Genomic DNA, 17,801 nt, shown 5'->3' with positions numbered 1-17,801 from the left:
GGACATTTCTGCTGAGCGCAGCAAAGAGAAGGCAGAGCCTTGGAGAAATGGTTAATACGTTTCACTCTCTGCTTCTCATAGACTTTAAAGGACAATTGTGCAGTCCACAGAACCTCACCCACCCACTCCTGTAATAGACCCCTATCTTCTATAATGTACACGCTCCTGCACCTATGGAATGAGCTGTGTTCTGAATAAGAATACTATGGGAATCTGACTGTAAAAGCTACCTCTCTCAAGAAGACTAGAGCACCATTAATCTGTAATGGGCAGAAATGCTATAGGGGCCCCATGCTAGAGCCATCCAATAGAATCGAGTGCAGGGGTTCTCAAACTTCATTGCACTGTGATCCCCTTCTGACAACAAAAATTACTACATGACCCCAGGAGGGGTAATGAAGCATGACCCTGCCCAAGCCCCGCTGTCCCGGGTGGGAGTGGGGGCAAAGCCAAAGCCTGAGCCCTGTCACCCCAGGTGGGGGGACAAAGCCAAAGCCCAAGGGCTTCAGCCCCTGCCAGGGGACCTGTAACCTGAGCCCTGTCACCCAGGGCTGAAGTCCTCAGGCTTCAGCCCTGGCAGTGGGGCTCGAGCTTTGGCTTCAGCCCTGGAAAGTCTAAGCCAGACCTTGCGACCCCATTAAAACAGGGTTGCGCGACTCACCTTGGGGCCCCAACTCACAGTTTGAGAACTGCTGATCTAGTGAATGTCTTCAAGGTTTCTGTAGCCATTTGTAGCTTCTACCAAAATTCTACTAGGCTATCCTCCCAGAGATGCTCCAGATGTCAATGGTGGAGGCTGTAGAACTGAGAAAACTTGACTTGTTCACGTGATTTGAGAATGGCCTTAGAGGGAGTGAGCAAACACTGGAAACTGACATAGGGAGTTCTGTCTCTGACAATACAAGTCTGCTTCATCGTCTAAATGAAAGAGAGAAGAGATGCCTCTTGAGACCCGCACTGGCACCTGACTATAAAGAGCTGATGACATGGAAAAGTAATCCAATGCCATGCACACATTTATGGATTTCTGCCTTCCTTGGGCTGGCTAAATCAGAGAAAACGTTCTTCTTGTTCTCCACACAATAGATAACTAGTCTGACTTTTGGAACCCATCCTTGCAATCGGTTTTGAGTGAGGTCTGACAGATTGTTCCTGTGTCAGCTGGATAACTGGGATCAGGAAACCAGCAGAAGGAGGGGGTGGGCTTTGAGGTTTGTTCTGTTCTGTACTCTTGGCTATGGCTGTCACCTCTGCCAGAAAGTACTCTTTTTATCTGCCATCGTAGTAATGAATCATGCTCTAATTCATGTCTAGCTCAGGCATCGTTCTGTGTTTGTATTTGCCTGCTAACTCCTCTCTCTGCATATCCATCATCAGATCAGCTCTCAATGCATACGTTCCTTTTTATTTGGCCACCCAATAAAGTTTTAACCCCAAAATGCATTTATTGCATATAATCTACAGAACTGAAGTCATTTAAACAGGACACCGAAAGTTGCTTGGAGACAAACCTCAGACCTCAGAGAAAGAGATTTGTCCTACGAAATTGAGGCAGACTAACAGCCCAAGTAATTACCCCAGGTCCTGGGCAAGCTTGTACAGCCCACGCTGCAGTTGTGTTTATACAATCTGTGATTGCAGGGCACGCATATCTTCAGATTCACAGATGTGACCGTTATGATCATCTAGTTTGACCTGGATAACACAGGCCAGAGAATTTCAGCCAGTGTCACTACGCAAAGCCCATTCTTCAGGCTGAAGTAAAGTATGTCCATGGGAGAGGCATCCATTGATGGCAAGCGTTCAGTAGGAGGGCCTCAGCATTCTGCACCAAGGGTGAGCATGCTAGGACTGAATCACCTTCCCTTTCACCTACCCCAGGTTAAGTTCTCCCTCCCACCTCTGATGAGAGACTTTCCTTCCACTGATAGATACAGGCTCTTTGTGCCCGGCCTGCCTAACCCTCACCCCCCAAAGCCTGCCTGCAGGCTGTGAAAGAAAGAACCTTTCTTCCCAAGGAGACAAAAAGCCTCCTGCTTCCCATCAAACTTTTGTTGCTACTCATGCAGCTTCCCTACTTGGAGCTGCTGTGGGCTCTGGGTTCGTCGCTCTCAGCTGTTGGCAGCTGCTGCTGGCCTGCACTACTTCTCCTGGGCTGGGGATCCCAGTCCTGAGGGAGGCGTCAGAAGGAGATGGTCCATGGTGGACACCAGGCTGAGGGAGGGAGGCTGGGTGTTCTCGAAAGAAGGTAGGCAAATCAGGTCTGGAATCACTCAAGGGCTGTCCCCTCAGCTTCCACAACGGCTCCCTCCCTCCCTGCCACAGCGCTCTTTAGTGACACCCCCCAAAACCTGGACTGAAATCTTGCCCCATTGAAGTCAATGGGAGTTTTTTCATCAACTTCAGTGGGTCTATATTTCATCCCTGGGATTTAGTCAGTTTCCAAGTGATATCCATCTAGGGATGCACTGGTTTCCAAACAATTAAGAGACAACACAGTCTAGTGATTAGAGCAAGAGATGGGGATTCAAGAGACCTGCGTTTTATTCCCAGTCGACTCATTGTATGAGACTGGTCACTGAAAGGCTCTGTGACTCATTCTCCACACCTGTAAAATACTTACCTTCCCAGGGTGTTATGCGGGTTTATTCTTGGTGTTTGTAAAGCGCTTTGAGAGCCTGGGGTTTGGAAAGTGAAATCATTATGTCTCTCTCCTCTCCTGAGCAACAGCTTTCAGACTCTGCTGAAGCCCAGGCAACACCTCCCACACTTGAATCTTCTGATGAAGTGAGAGGAGCCTAGTGAGATCAGCTGTTTATAGAAAATTTGCAGATTATGTGATGCAAATACATCAGAAATGACTGAGATGGACTATTAATCAGAGCCAACTGATCAGCTGGTAATGTCAGGGGCAGAGAACAGGCTCTGATTTACAATTTTTTAAAAAAATGTATCACACTTCTTATGCTCATCCCTGTATCATCAGCATATGGGTAGAATGCATCACTCTACAGCCCTCAGGAAATCAGAGAGTGGGGTACATCTCTGCACGAAAGACTCCTCCTGTGTATCTGTCCACCCAAATTATAGAAAAACATTGATTATAACTCAGTTACAGATCTGACAGAAAACACCTGCTCATGAGCCTTTGAAGTGGGTGTAAATACAATCTCCATATTCTTCAATGGACTTCAACTTTTCACCTCTTCTACCTGCAAAGTTTGTTGGTCAAGTGCTTGTGCTCTGCATTGCAATATAACATTTCTAAGGAATCTGATTTATCTATTGCTCCCCTTTTGGCCACAAGATGGCACCAATATCCTGCAACGGCATTGACTGACAGCCAGGTCTTGCAGTCCTTACTCAGGAAAAACTCCCATTGAGCTTTGCAAATAAGGTTTGACTGAGGACAGAAGGACTAAGCCCACAGGGTTTTAGCCATCCATTGGAACAAAGCATATACAAATTAGCTTACACGAGAGGAAGGCTAAGAACATAAAGTCATATGTCCCATTTTATCATTAACCAAGAAAAATTCAGACATTACTCAGTGGGTAGGTTCCTTTACTTCACACAGGCAGGCTGTGGTGGAGAAGGGAACTGAACCCAGGTCTCTTGAGTCCCACTCTAGCATCCTAAGCATGGAACCACCCTTCCTCTCTTGAGTAAAAGCAGCCTGATGCTCAGAGGTGTGGAGCCCACACAGCTACACTGACATCACTACATAGGTCCTATGGGAACAAGTGTGTTGCCGTTATCTCTATGGGTGGCCTGGGGAGCTATATGTAACTGTGATAGGAACTTGCTGTGGACATCGCCAAACCAGTCCTGATATAAATATAAGGATCATTCTTAGCATAGGGCCGAATCCGGCAAGACAGTGGTACCTCTTGAGGGGTACTAGGCATGCTGCCTCCCTGCAGGATCAGGCCCTTTTAGTTACCTGTGAAGAAAAGCAGGAAAGCTTCTGTCTTTGTAAACTTTCCATCAGCATCAAGAAAGTGGTTGGGGTTCAACTCATTTGGTGTCTCCCGTGGCATTAGCAGCATCCAGCTAGCAAAGGAATCCAGGTTGTTTGTCCCTGGGACACAAACACATTGCTCATTAGCAGGTGTCAAACTCACAAACTCCGGTTATCTTTGCACATTCAAAGGCTGAAAGCGATAGAGCAGGGGAGCGCTTGCATTTACTTGGCCAGTCAGAACTAGAACCATGTGAGCATGGGAAATGGCACCTAGTCTGCTATGTTTTACAGCTCTCTCCAAGGGCCCTGGATTTATGAGCCAAAGTTCACCTAATGAAAGCCAGTGGAGAATATTAAACACACGGGTAAAAGGTGTGTGTGTGTGTACATGCATGCATAGACTGATCTACCTGATTTTATATGTATGTAAACACACACATACATAATCATACTAGAGGGCTGATCAAATTTTTTCTGATGACATTTTTTTCCCATGGAAAATTTGGCCTTTGATTAAACGAAATATTTTTGGGAAAAATGTCATCTCCCATGATGCACCATGCCACATGACTGCCATGATGTACCATCTCCCCTTACCAAGAGGGGAGACCATGGGAGTCCAACCAGGGAACTCAGCCTATTGTGGAGAAAGTAAGTTTTAAGCACTCACACTACAACTCCCATGAGACACTGTGGTGACATTTCAGAATTGAAATATTTCAGTGTTTGGCTAAAATATTTTGATTTTTGATTTTCACCAAAAAAACTTAAGTTTTCTGCAGAAAAAAATCAGTTTTCCAACCAGCTCTAATACACACACATAACATTCTCGGTCCTGACACAACCCAACCCTTGTATCAACCATACACTACAAGGCTTAGATCTGTCTCTAATGACTGTAGAAACCAGGGTTTCTGGGTGGCGCTTGAGCCCCATCAGTATTAGTTAAAGGGCTAGGATATGTCAGGACAGGAATGTTATGCAGGAATTGCAACAAGGTGGGTTGTCAGTAGTATTGGACTGGCTAGTGTGATGTTTATATGTATCGTTACCCTCGCCTGGATAAAATAAGAAACCTGTGTGTTATAGGCCCTGCACTGCTACCAGCTAAAGGAGTTTCTTGTTTAGCTCAAACAGCTTAGGGACTATGTGATTTTTGGATCAGGAGGACCTGTGTTTTATTTATGTTGCACCTATGAAGTTCTGAGTGGGCAGCATAGTTATATTGCAAAGTTCCTAAAGGTGGCCACAGATGTTTTGGTTCTACTGATCTTTGCTCTACATTTCTGGATGGTAATTGCAGGTTTTACCCCTTGCTGTAGTCTCATGAAATCATTATCTTCTGGTGAAAGTGCTAAGGAAAATGATATGTTCTCATGAGCAGTGTAATAGGGCACTTTCATCTCTGTGCAACTAGTAAACTGATCTCTATTCCAGTGTCCTTAGGGAGGTATGTGATGGTCTTTAATGCTCAGAAAGAATGAGATGCTTTGTCTCTGCCTCTCCAGTAATAAAGGATACCACCTGAGGACAAGTTTTGCACAATTATGTCACACAGCATAGTAAATTCTTTGGGTCGGGTTATCCAATTTCTTGCTTTTCTTGTAGGGCCAAATTTTAACAGCTTGCAAAGATGTCTGCTGGATGTGAAAGATGTGTAGGTAATGTAATTATTTTCATATAGAACTTAGTAGGACATACTCATTAGATAAACTACCCTCAGCGTCTGCATATCACATGTTAACAGAGCAATAAAATACCTATTGTTTGATCACTAAGGCATCAATGTAGCCCCTTACATTGTTTTCATGAATATCTTGTCTGCGTGTCCTGATGTATTTCCTAAAGACCACACATCCCTCTTCTGCTTTTTTGCATAGCATCTTGTGAGGTTTGAAAAGACATCTAAGGAACGGTAGAAATTAAATAACTGAAAACAAAACAAGATCAAAACAGAAATTAGATGTGCTAATTATATTGCAAAACTAAAGTTTTCTGACAGAGAAGCCATCCGTATGGCCATCAAAATGACACATTACTGAAGTTTTGTCCTTTTTGGTAACTCAAGCTTTCCATGTATAAAGTGTCTCTTATTAAAGAATCTCTAAAGAAATGAATGGAGCCTATTAGGCTTGTCTAGACATAGACTATAAACATTAATTAAAAAATACAATTAAGGGAAAATCACAGAGAAACTGGTGAAACAATGAAATTACATTTTAAAAGAGGTAATAAAACAAAACGATAAAGCATCACACTTAAGGGGGAAACCCTCACAAAAAATCTTAAGAGCCAAATGTTATGTTTCAGAGTTGTTAGATCATCATTTTTAACTTTCACATGAATTATAAATCAATTACACTCAATTACCCAGCAACATTAAATTTCACATCACAATAAACCATTTCATTTTATACACCCCATTGCTATGTTGTAATAAACCAGACTCCAAATAAAAATCACAAATCTCATGATCTCCCTTTTGCTAACTGGTTATAATTTTTGCTGTTCACTGCAGAATCCAACCTGCAGTAAACAAAAAACAGATCCAACAAAAATGGAAGTTTCTAATCTTTTTTGCTGCAACAAACTTTCATACACAGAATAAATTCAGGAGCGCTCATGCTCTGTCATAACAACCATTTAGAAGACGGTCTCCAAACTAACAAAGCAAAAATGTGAACTGTTTCTTCTAGTCTTCACACCAAAGTATTAAACTTAACATTAGCTGCTTGACTGTGGTTGAAAGTTTGGTTAAATCCAGATGGAATACACTTTTTGTGCTGCCAAAGTTACAGGCAATGGAAACATCCACAGCAGGGTGTACTGTGGAGTAATACAACCTGCATTCACTACTCTGAGACCTTTATCAGGATCTTAAAGGTGACCAACAGACTCAAAGTGCCAAATCCCAATAACATTTTAACTTGTGCCAAATTGCCCCAGTAGCTAGGCTAAGAAAATCAGTTACTTTGGGGCACTCACACAATATTCAGCAACAAGTTATTTATTTAAGTAAATCTTCCTATTTAGAAACGAGTCACCATTCAATAGTTTTACTAGTATTTTTTAAAAAAGGAAGAAACTCTGAGTGCCACTTTGTGGCCTGTCTCTTCTGTCTCAGACTGTAATGTCTCTTGCGCAGTGCTTAGCGCATTCTCAGTCGGCACTTAACAAATAAGAGTAGCCATACTAATAACAACAAAAGATTGGCAGAATCCCACACAAGTCTCCCACCAAAGTGTTATGCTCTTTTTTGAGAAACAAGGGGCAGGAAACTTTTTCTAGGACAGCTAGAAAATGCTAAAGGAAGGACAAGGCCCAACTTAAGATCCTAACCCTACAATCAGATCTGTGTTTGTGGATTCCATTCACGTGGAGAAAAGTTGGAATCACTGGAAAATGTTTAGTTCTTTTTTTCAGATTAGATGCATGTGGGTTCTTATCCTGCAGCTGGATCGGTGTGTGGATTCCATTAACATACAGAGCAGAGTCCCGTGAACCTTCAAAGAACTCCAGAGAACCCACCCACTTGGATACATTGGCAGGACTGAGGCCTAAATTATCTTGGCATCAATCTAAAAAAAGAATCAAGCACTTTCCATTTAGATTAAGGCTGAATCCATCTCTCCACTGAGAGGCCACATCAGGCTCACACAGTTACTGCTATCACGTGATGTCTTCAGTCTGCTATAAGAATCTGTGCTTTGCAGCTAGCAGTAGTATATGCATTTGTGTTTCATGAATGAGGCACAAACAAACAAAACAAAACAAAACAGAGGACCTTAAGTTTAACTTTAGGTTCAATATCCACAAGAATCATCATAAAAACCCATCAGTGTTCAAAGTCTGCATGACCCACCAATGCAGAGAAGACATTAGAAGCAATATTAACATATGAAACTTATGGAGATCGAAGAAGGATCGTACCTTCATCTCTGAGTCTTTACAGAGTGACAAATGTTGGGTCTTTATAATTGAACCTGACCCCACACAGCATCCAAGGTGATGTTGGTGGGAGCAGTGTTAAATGATCTTATTTTAAAAGGTTCAACTAAAACAAATAAAAGCATAAACATACTCATCATTCAACAGCTGGACAACACAGTGGTCTGTACAGCAGTGCTGTAAATCAACACGAAAGTATGGAGACTGGAAATAAGGCATAATATTTTGAGAGTGAGGGTAATTAACCATTAGAACAATTTACCAAGTGTCATGGTGGAGTTTCTATCCCGGACAATTTTTAAATCAAGTTTGGATGTCTCTTCTCAAAGATCTGTTCTAGGAATTATCTGGGGGAAGTTCTATGGCCTGTGTTATACAGAAGATGAGACTAGATGATCACAATGGTCCCTTCTGACCTTGGAATCTATGACTCTATGAGACATTTAATCTACATATTCCCACCTCACCTTTGAAGATTTGGTCATCACAATAAGAAAATGAAACTCTTCAAGAAATCTTCCTTCTGTCCATTTTTTTAGCCTATTCTGAGATCCCGCACGTTTGATATGATGAATCTATGTCATTCTCCCTAGGTCACCAGAAGAAAAGAATACACCTCCAGGAAGGATCCCATGTAACACACTTAGCAGGACTTCTACAATAATATTTATATCATAGTCCAGTTAGCTGGATAGTTTTGCACAAGAAACTCATTACAGTAACATAGATGGGAAATAAGTTGAGAGTTATAAAGAGGAGCTGTACCAATGATAGCAGTCTTTATGCTTTTATTCCAGGAGGAACTGGTAGCGCTGCTGATAGTTAAGATTGACACCTGACACTTTTCATTATAATGCCCTCTTTTCAGTTGCTTATAACTTTGCCAAACTAACATTTCAGGCTGAAGTTTTCCTTGCTGCGTGACTGCTTCAGGCTGAATTTTTCTGGGGAAGTTTCAGATTCGACAGTTCAGATGTTTCAGAGAACGAGATAAAGAGAAAATACGTTGTTTTGGCATGTTTAAAAAAAACCATACAACTGTTTGAGAAATCCTAGCAGCTCTATGCTTGAGGACACAGACTTGACAGGAGAGCTGCCCTGCTAGCAGCGATGTGCTTTTTGCTATCCCCATGAAAATAGCCCCAGATTTGGCCTTCACCAGCCCCTCCAACATGGTCCAGCCCCTCCTAGCTCCTACATATGTCCTACAAACCAAGCAAATGCTGGTAAAATCTAACTTAGCTGCTTCCATACTCCCACTCATGTTCTGACATATCCAGATACAGTAGAATCTCAGAGTTACGAACCCCTTGGGCACATTCATAAAACGTTCTGGTTGTTCTTTCAAAAGTTTACAGTTGAACATTGGTTTAATACAACTTTGAAACTTGACTATGCAGAAGAAAAATGCTGCTTTTAAACATCTTAATTTAAACGAAACAAGAACAGAAACAGGTTTCCTTACTTTGTCAAAAAATAATTTAAACTTTCCCTTTTTTTTTTTTTTTTTTTTAGTAGTTTACGTTTAACACTGCACTGTACTGTATTTGCTTTTTTCTTTTGATCTTTGCTGCTCCCTGATTGCGTACTTCCGGATCCAAATGAGGTGTGAAGTTGACCAGTCAGTTCATAACTCTGGTATTCGTAACTCTGAGGTTCTACTCTAGCACGATCCAGTGTGTTGAAACAGGCCAGGCCTAACAAGACAGTTACAATACAAATTACAATATGTGATCCTTTAGCAGGCTGACAGGATAGCTGTAGAGTAAGGACTGCTGAATTAGCAGGGCTGTAGTACCTCAGTGTATCACAAGAGGATACAAGAGAGCCAAACCTATGCTTATTTATTCAAATAAAAGAGTTAAGTGTAAGCTTGGCTATAGTGATGTGAATTAATATAATTCAGCAATGACTTACATACACTAAAGCAGGCCTAACAAATTAAATAATATTCTGAGTCCATATAAGGAAATCAATAACAATAATATACTCTATTATTCAGCCATGGTAAACTGAATTGCCCAGACCATCAGAAGTGGAGTGCGTGTACATTATTAAGCAAAAAAATTTGGTATGCCTTAGCTAGATTTGAGATACTAGGTAGTAAGAGTTCTCTGAAAGGCTCCCAGGTCTGATCCTATTATGCCTTATGATGATGTAAACAATAAATTAAGTCAATGGAGTTACATCAATGTAAAACTAGTGAGAGATCAGAATTAAGCCTGGGATGTCTTATGAGAAGAGACCAAGATCTGGCAATCTCAGCTATCTAAGGCCTGGTCTATGCTGAGAGCATGTCTCTATGGCACTGCAAGCATGGGTGTGAATCTACAGCACTCCAGCATGTCACATGCTAACTATCCTACGCGTGTGCACTGAACATTCTCTAACCTTTAGAGTGCAGCACCAGGCTCCACACAGACAGACACTGTGCAGCTCACTGGAGCGTGGTAGATTTACACCCCTGCCTGCCACCCAATAACTCGTTTTCTGGACATGCTCTGAGATTTTTAGCTACCAGTGTAGCTGTCCCAGTGCAAGCTTGCAGGGTGCATACAGTTTACACCAGTGCAGCGTGTTTTGCACTAGTGCAGTATGCCAGAACCTGGTTTCAAACGGCACTGAAACTTTTATTTACGTTGTAACAAAAGCAGCTCACGGGGAAATTATTTCAGCTCACTTGGTGAAAATAAAATTGCAGCCTATGCCTCACCCACTGCACAGTGTGTGGTTTTTTAAACTTTCATGATGAAATCCTTTAGCTTCTTTATGGGGATTTTCTGTTTCACGTCAGTAATTTGTTAATGCCTTAAAAGCCTTCTGGCACTGCAGCTGTCACATCGCTTTTACAATGCCACAAGCCCTATGTAAAGTGTATTACATGAACTGTCATGGAAAGGAAATGTCATGTGTGAAATGCATGAGCATTCAGATACAGTGATGTGCATCAACTGACACAGTAACTGGAAGAACAGCAACTGACGAAGAGCCCAGTTCTGACACCTCTTCTCCTGCTGAGTAGTCCCTTACTGCATGAGTAGATGCATACATTTCTGAAGGACTGCTGACAGAGTAAAACACTTCCCCACAGGAGTAAAGATAGCAGAATTGGGCCCGTAGGTCCTGATCCTGCAAAAGACTCACACACGTACTTAACTTTAAGCACAAGTAGTCCCGTTGATATAGGGCAACTCACATGCTTAAAGTTAAGCATGTGTGAAGCATGTGTGTAAGTCTTTGTAGAACTGGGGCCTCAAAGATTACCAGAACATTTTCAAACCTTTAAAAACTTAATACCTTTTTAAAACCATGTTTTGGCACCGCTTAGTCCCTTTTGAATTGCAGCAAGTGATAGAATTTTAAATCAACAAGACCCATGATTAGCTGCTGCTTAGCTTTGGTGAGCAAAGGGAAAAGCTGGTTGAACAGTTCTTAGAAAGTGGCTTTTGTATTTGTTCAAGGTTATTGATGTCAGGTTTTTGCACACTACCTTAAAGTTGGAATTTAACTCATTCCCTCTTCACACACTGAGATCATGAGCTAATTTAGCAGGTTGCAAAACGTAGTCCAAACACAATTAAAAGAAGCTTAAAACCACAAACTCGCAAAATGGAGATATGGGAAAGGCCTACTTCATTCCCAGAGACTAGTGCAGAATTGCTCTGTTTCCTCTTCACTGCAGTAAATTGTCCAGCATCTGTGGTTCTACTTCTTCCCCCTCAGACTCTCACACAGTCTAAATAGCTTTACTGTAAGGAGATATTTCCTGATGGCAGTCTAAAGTTTTCCTTGCTCATTTTCATCCCACTACATCTAATTGGTCTTTTCCTGAACCATAAACAATTTTTCCCCTTCCTTAATGTGAATTCACCTCTACACACTGTCCTCCATAAATTCTACACATGCTATTTAAACATTAGCCCCACAACAGCCCTCAGAGGTAGGTAAGCATTATTTGTTCTATTACTGTGCGTATGTCTATACTGCAGCTAGACTCCCATGGCTGGCCTGTGGCAGCTGCCTCTGGGTCTTGGGGCTAGGGCTAAGGGGCTATTTAATTGCAGTGTAGGTGTTTGGACTTAGGTTGGAGCCTGAATTCTGGGACCCCTGAGGTGCTAGGGTCTTCAGGTCTGAAGAAGAGCTCCATGTATGCTTGAAAGCTTGTCTCTCTCACCAACAGAAGTTGGTCCAATAAAAGATATTACTGCCCCCACCCTGGCTCTCTAAACTTTTTTAAAGGGATACTACCCTGTACCTATGCCCTACATTTTAAGCACAAGTGGGAAAATACCATTTGTCACCTTCCAATGGCTTTCTACAGGAAAAATATTTTGCATCACCCTGTTCTTATGTAATGAAACTGTGTCAGTCTGGAACCTGGGATGGTTCCAAGGTCCTGCAAGCTTTGCTTTTACATCATGGGACTTTTCCTTAAAATCAGGACCATCTCACATAAATCAGGATGGCTGGTGACAAGTAGCGTGGCTTCTCAGTGCAGGGGGTCTGAACCGCTTTGCTTCCAGATGTGATACTGCTTTGAAATATTACAACACGAACCCATTCCACTTGTGTTATAAATGACAGTGTTTTCTAGTGGTTAGAGTAGGAGACTAGGAGTCTGGATATTTGGGTTCCAGTCCTTACTTGGACAATGACTCTGTATGGGATGCTGAGCGATTCATGTCAGCACTCTGTACTGCCCTGCCTGCTCTGGGAATGAAGCAGAGTTGTGTAGCGAATGAGGCTGTTGTCTGCAGCACCCCTGCCTAATTTGGGGCTTGACACAACTTCCATTCAACTGATTCACCTCCTACTCTTTGTAAAACATGTAGCCATTTCTGAAAGGCGCTTTGAGATTCACAAAGAAAACACGGTAAGTGCAAAGTATTACTAATAATTGTCATTTTACAGCATTAGAGTTGCTAAGAGCAGTAGGTTGAGAAATTCCAACCTTAGACTGAAAACCTATTTCTAATTACTAAATGGGAGGGACTAATGGAGCAATCAGATTAACTAACCAGCAGTCACTCATCTGCGAACCTATTACCCTCCCTGCCTTCTTCTGAAGCTACATGCACTAGGATGAAAGATGGATCACTACACACAGGGTAGAATAACCCATGGAAAAGACAAAACTGAGCAAAGATCAGAATAGCTCCTTCAAAGGGCGTTTAAATATATTTTCACATAGGGATTTAAGTTGAATATTAAATCAGAGAAAATTAAACTTTACCTGGAAGTCAATGACCCTCATGAAAAATTAAACATTGGCAATTACTTCAGGGCCACGCCATTTACAGAGACACTGTAAATGTCACAGACGGCGAGGCACAGAAAGAGGAGTCTGCCAGACACGCTGGACCAAATCCAGCCCAGGCCAGCTGTGGTGGAAAGTTATTGCCGTCTGACAGCCATTCCATGGCCTGTGTGTCTTGAGTGTGAAGATCTTAGTCTAGCTCCCCAAAGACAGCTTCTTTTGGCAGTAATTGTCTCAGCAGGGCTGATAGGCCAACAGAAACTTATCTACCTTCTCTTGCCCCTTGGGATGTTCCCTCCAGGTCAGAGTTAGGGACATGGTCCATTGGCAGGGAAGCTTGCACTGCTGCATTTTGCACTGTATCATGTGGATAACTCAGTCTCCAGTAGCATCCCTCTGGCACTTTTCAGGAGCACTAAATCCACAACATGTAAAAGAACCACAAACAATAAACCAGACAAGGCAGGACATGAGAGTTCAGATGAGCAGGCATTTTGGTGGCATGGCTGATGCTCTCTAGATACTCGGATGAGTCCATGGAGTATACAATAGTTTTCTGGCTGGAGGTGTTTGTTTTCGCCACGTGCGCAGCATTTTGCAAGTGCTGCCTTTTCTGGGCTCTCCCTGGCTTTGCATAAGTCTTTAGAAATCAATATAGAATTGAATTTCACATGAAGAGGAAAATAAACTGGGGAAAGGAGCCTCCATTAGAAATCAAGCTCTTTCTCATCTCCTTTTGGGTCATATAATTTGTATCGATTTCCTTGAAGTGAGAACAAAGACTGTATACAGGGGAAAGTAACATTTCATCCCCTTCCCTAATAGACCTGCTCAGCTGCTTCCAATCTGACGCTGCTATGCCTCAGAAACAGGAGCCAGCAGATGTGTTGTTACTTTAGAAGCTCAGGTCTCCAAAGTGCTCTTCTCGTTTTGTATGCCCTCCAAAAGCCTCAGAATCCCATCCTAATCCAGATGCTGAGCTGCTCCTTCTGCCATTGTCCCCACCAATTCTCTGGGCCAATCCGACGAGTAGGGCATTTTGAGCATGAGTCAATCTATGCATTTTAAATAAACCTCATCCCGCCCATCTGCCAGGCCCCAAAGCCTCAATCCTAATCTCTGGAGTTTAATTATGAATAAATACCACATATAGAAAACAAATATCTTTTCACTCTCTTCCTTCGGTCTGGAGATTTCTACTCCAATGAATCCTTTCTAAATTCCATCACCTCCCTATACTGATCTCCTCTCTGCATCCATGCCTGTAAGCAATCTTCTCTCTGTTGCACTGTATTCGCCTCTGTAGGAAGCTCTTTGGGGAAGGGACATGGGCTGGGTATCATAGGCTCGGGGAGGCTGAGCCTCCCCAAACAGCCCAGCATGGCCCCGTTCATGCACCACCCACCTGTGCTCTGGGGCTAGGGTTGGGGGCACTGTTACTGTGCTACCCGCCTGGTGCTCCAGGGCTGGGGTTGCAGGGTGCTGCAGCCACGCCACCCACTCAGTGCTCGGGCTAGGGGCGCTGGGGCTGCCTGCCCGGGGCTCCGTGGCTGGGGGTGCTTGGGTGGCCCGGGGCTGGGGAAGGGAGGCCAGCGGCTGTGGTGGGGGTGCTCTGGGATCCGGGGATGGGGGGCCTGGAAAAGGAGGGGCAGGGGAGGGGCCTCGGCAGAAGGGAAGGGGCCGGGGACTAGCTTCCCACAAGGGCCAGTTCACCCACCAGTAAGCTTGGCCGCTATCTATGGAATTATAAAAACAACACTATTTCTGTGTAGCATCTGTCCTCCAAAGATTTCAAATTGTGTTACAAATATCAATTCATCCTCAAGACCTCCCCAGTAGACAGGTGGCTGTTATATGCCTTTCACAGACGGGGAAGTTGAGACTGACAGAATTATATCCAACTCACACAAGAAAGCACAGGCAGAGTCAGGAATAGCGCTGAGGGCTCCTACCCCCACTGTCCCATGCTGTCATATATCTGAGTTACTAGATCTGCACTCAAAAATCCAGCATTCCCTCACTGCTGGAAGGACGGATGTGTTTGCCTTGCTGTGCTAGCTTGCAAGATGGTTGAGACAACGGTGTCAGGCCTATAGACAAGGCAAGCACTTGGTTTTAGGGGGCCCTGTGCAAACTGGACACACAACACTCTTCTTCCCACTTGTGACTGGGCTTCCTGTTTCCACATGCCCACTGCTAAGTGAACTCAAGGCTGTTGAGGTGTACAGAGGGGAGCTTGTACTCCAGGAAGGTAATAAGTGAAGCAGGAAATGGGGCTAGTCAGTGCATAACTAGCTTGTAGTACTAGTGTCAAACTGCAGATAGATAAGGAAGGAACTGAGGGGGACGGGGGAGTTGAAGGCCGATGTGATGTGGGCTGGTCTATTGGAACGTCTAATGCTGGCACTATCAGCTGTTTGGTGGTTGGGCTCTGTGCTCCTGGCAGCCGCCACAGCTTATAAGTTTCCAAATAAAACGTTCAAGACCATTTACGATTATTTTTCTTTCAAACTATGTTTTGAATGTTATTTTGAATGGCCCATTGAACAGCATGAGCGCCCCTGGCACCTTCTCTTTGAGCCTTAATTAACACCCGCCGTCAGCTAGGACTCAAACGAGCACTGAAAAGCTGATTCACCACCCTTAATTTATCTCACTGCAGCTAGAGCGGGGCCCAACCCAGACTGTTGGATTCCTCAAAGAAGTTCTATTCTATCTCTTAGGTAGCTACTACAGCACACACAGGGCCAAACTACTTTCTATTATGGAAATTAGTAGATGCAGTAGATTCCAGCCTTTAAACTTTAAAAAAGCAACGACTTCTTGCTAATAGGCTAGAATTGATGCCACTTAATGTAGACTCTTCTCCATAAATAGGGCTCAGGGGGTGAGTTAATATTGGAAGGGTTTGATGGGGATAGTTTTGATTTGAGAACTGGTTGCCAAAGTTTAACTAAAAGAATGTTGAAGCTCAAGGGCCAGAAGTTGCATACCAGTTCTCCAGTTTCCTTGTAATGCTTTCCAGAACAAAACCATCATTTTCTTTAGCGTAATCTCTCTCTGATGCTCATGGCTCCATGGGTTAGCTCAGCCTTGATGAGTGATAGCACATCATTCTTTATGTAAACATTAAGTGCCCTCTAGTAAGGAGGATGTTATTGTCTCCATTTTATAAATGGGAATTTTCAGAAAGAAAGGTGAAGTGACTAGTCCAAGACCACATGAGTCACAATTAGAACTCAGGATAACTTCCAAGAGACACTCTACAGAATTAGGTTGCATTGTAAAATGCAATGATGTCCCAATGTCCCCAGGGGATAATAATATAAGGTAAGCTGTCAGGAATAGGTACATTTTGCCAAATGGGAAGAAAATAGAACATGACCTGGAGTCTCTGAACTATTCCATGTGTCAATGTCCCTGAAACTGGCCAGATTACATGATGATGAGAACTTCACAGAAGGGAGCAATGTTTTCCCTTTTTATCTCAGAAAGATTAATTTTTAATCAATGACTTCAAGTTAAACTATTAAATTTAGCAGTCCAAATAAACAGTGTGTACAATTACCAAATCCAAAGCAAGCAAACAGGGTGCTTATCTGACTTTCCATAGAATCCGAACAATTTCCAAAATTTCTCCCCTCTTCAATGTGCTTTCAGGTCCTGCCAGAGCCTTCAAGAAACAAGCACTAAATCAAACAATGTTTGCTTCATGAAGTGTTAGCTTGCAAAAACTGAAATTGTCATAAAATGCATGGGCTTGGTCTGGTAAAAAAATGTGCATTAATAATGTTTGCTCATTTGGTAATACTATTGAAAGCCTCACAAAATTCAGAAACATTTCAGAATTTTTCCATGGAATTTTGCAAGTTGCATCACCATTAGCATTTTCACATTTTTTCTAAATTGGTCAAAATAGAAAAGGTGGAAGTTTTGCCTGTGAAGAATAGCCTTTTGCTATCATATCAATGGTGAACATTTTGACACAAATAAAGCAACTTTTTTAAAATGTGCTGAAATGTGGGACATTTTCACCAGGAATTAGAATCTCTTTTCACTGCTCTAGAGCCCTTAAGTCAGGAGATGATGGAAACAAAGCTAGAAACAATCATTGTACCGTACACAGTATAGTTTTAAGCTTATGATAAGGTAAATCTAGCTGTCAGAATAAAGTCTTACAAGTCATCATTAAAGCATTTGCACTTTTTATAATGCAGAGCCATTTTATAATCACCATAAAATATTCTAAGCAGAAGTTACTGGGCCATTTTCACACTTCTTGAGTGATGGCCACTCACAACCAGAGCGGGACAAAACTATACAACTTAGCCTGAATATTACCCCAAATCCATGAGCCACCAGGTGTCACTCCCACATCACTACTGAATTATTCAGCAGTGGATACAAGATGTGCGTCTTATTGCAAGCACCACTTAATTCCAAAATTGAAGAAATCCTGAGCACTTAGACTGTGTGTAGCTACATACAACGATTCAACAGACACTCTCTTTTCTCCTCATCCTGTTTACCCAGGCCTCTTCTGAACGGGGTGATTTTGGGAGGGGAGTTCCGAAAGAGTTGAATCCTGGGATGAAAAGCTATTTTAGGGCATGTGTCCACAACTTCCATTTG

At 42.7% G+C, this 17,801-nt stretch overlaps 1 protein-coding gene across 2 annotated transcripts in view; it reads right to left on the bottom strand.

Annotated features, from left to right (window-relative positions):
- CHLSN (cholesin) overlaps positions 1-17,801 on the bottom strand; it is a 241,932-nt gene that overhangs the window by 12,956 nt on the left and 211,175 nt on the right. Inside the window, exons 6-8 of one of the 2 annotated variants that reach the window (XR_013636388.1) lie at positions 5,764-5,894; positions 3,944-4,081; positions 154-918 (exon numbers count right to left, since the gene is read on the bottom strand). The gene's annotated coding sequence lies outside the window, so the exon portion shown is untranslated. Of the gene's footprint in view, positions 1-153; positions 919-3,943; positions 4,082-5,763; positions 5,895-17,801 lie in introns of those variants that run through there. The other variant, XR_013636389.1, reaches the window with a different exon arrangement.

The sequence above is a fragment of the Lepidochelys kempii genome, chromosome 10 (assembly GCF_965140285.1).
Source record: "Lepidochelys kempii isolate rLepKem1 chromosome 10, rLepKem1.hap1, whole genome shotgun sequence".
Taxonomy (NCBI): domain Eukaryota; kingdom Metazoa; phylum Chordata; order Testudines; family Cheloniidae; genus Lepidochelys; species Lepidochelys kempii.
Note: the sequence above shows the minus strand (reverse complement) of the source record. Positions and strands in the feature narration are given on the sequence as shown.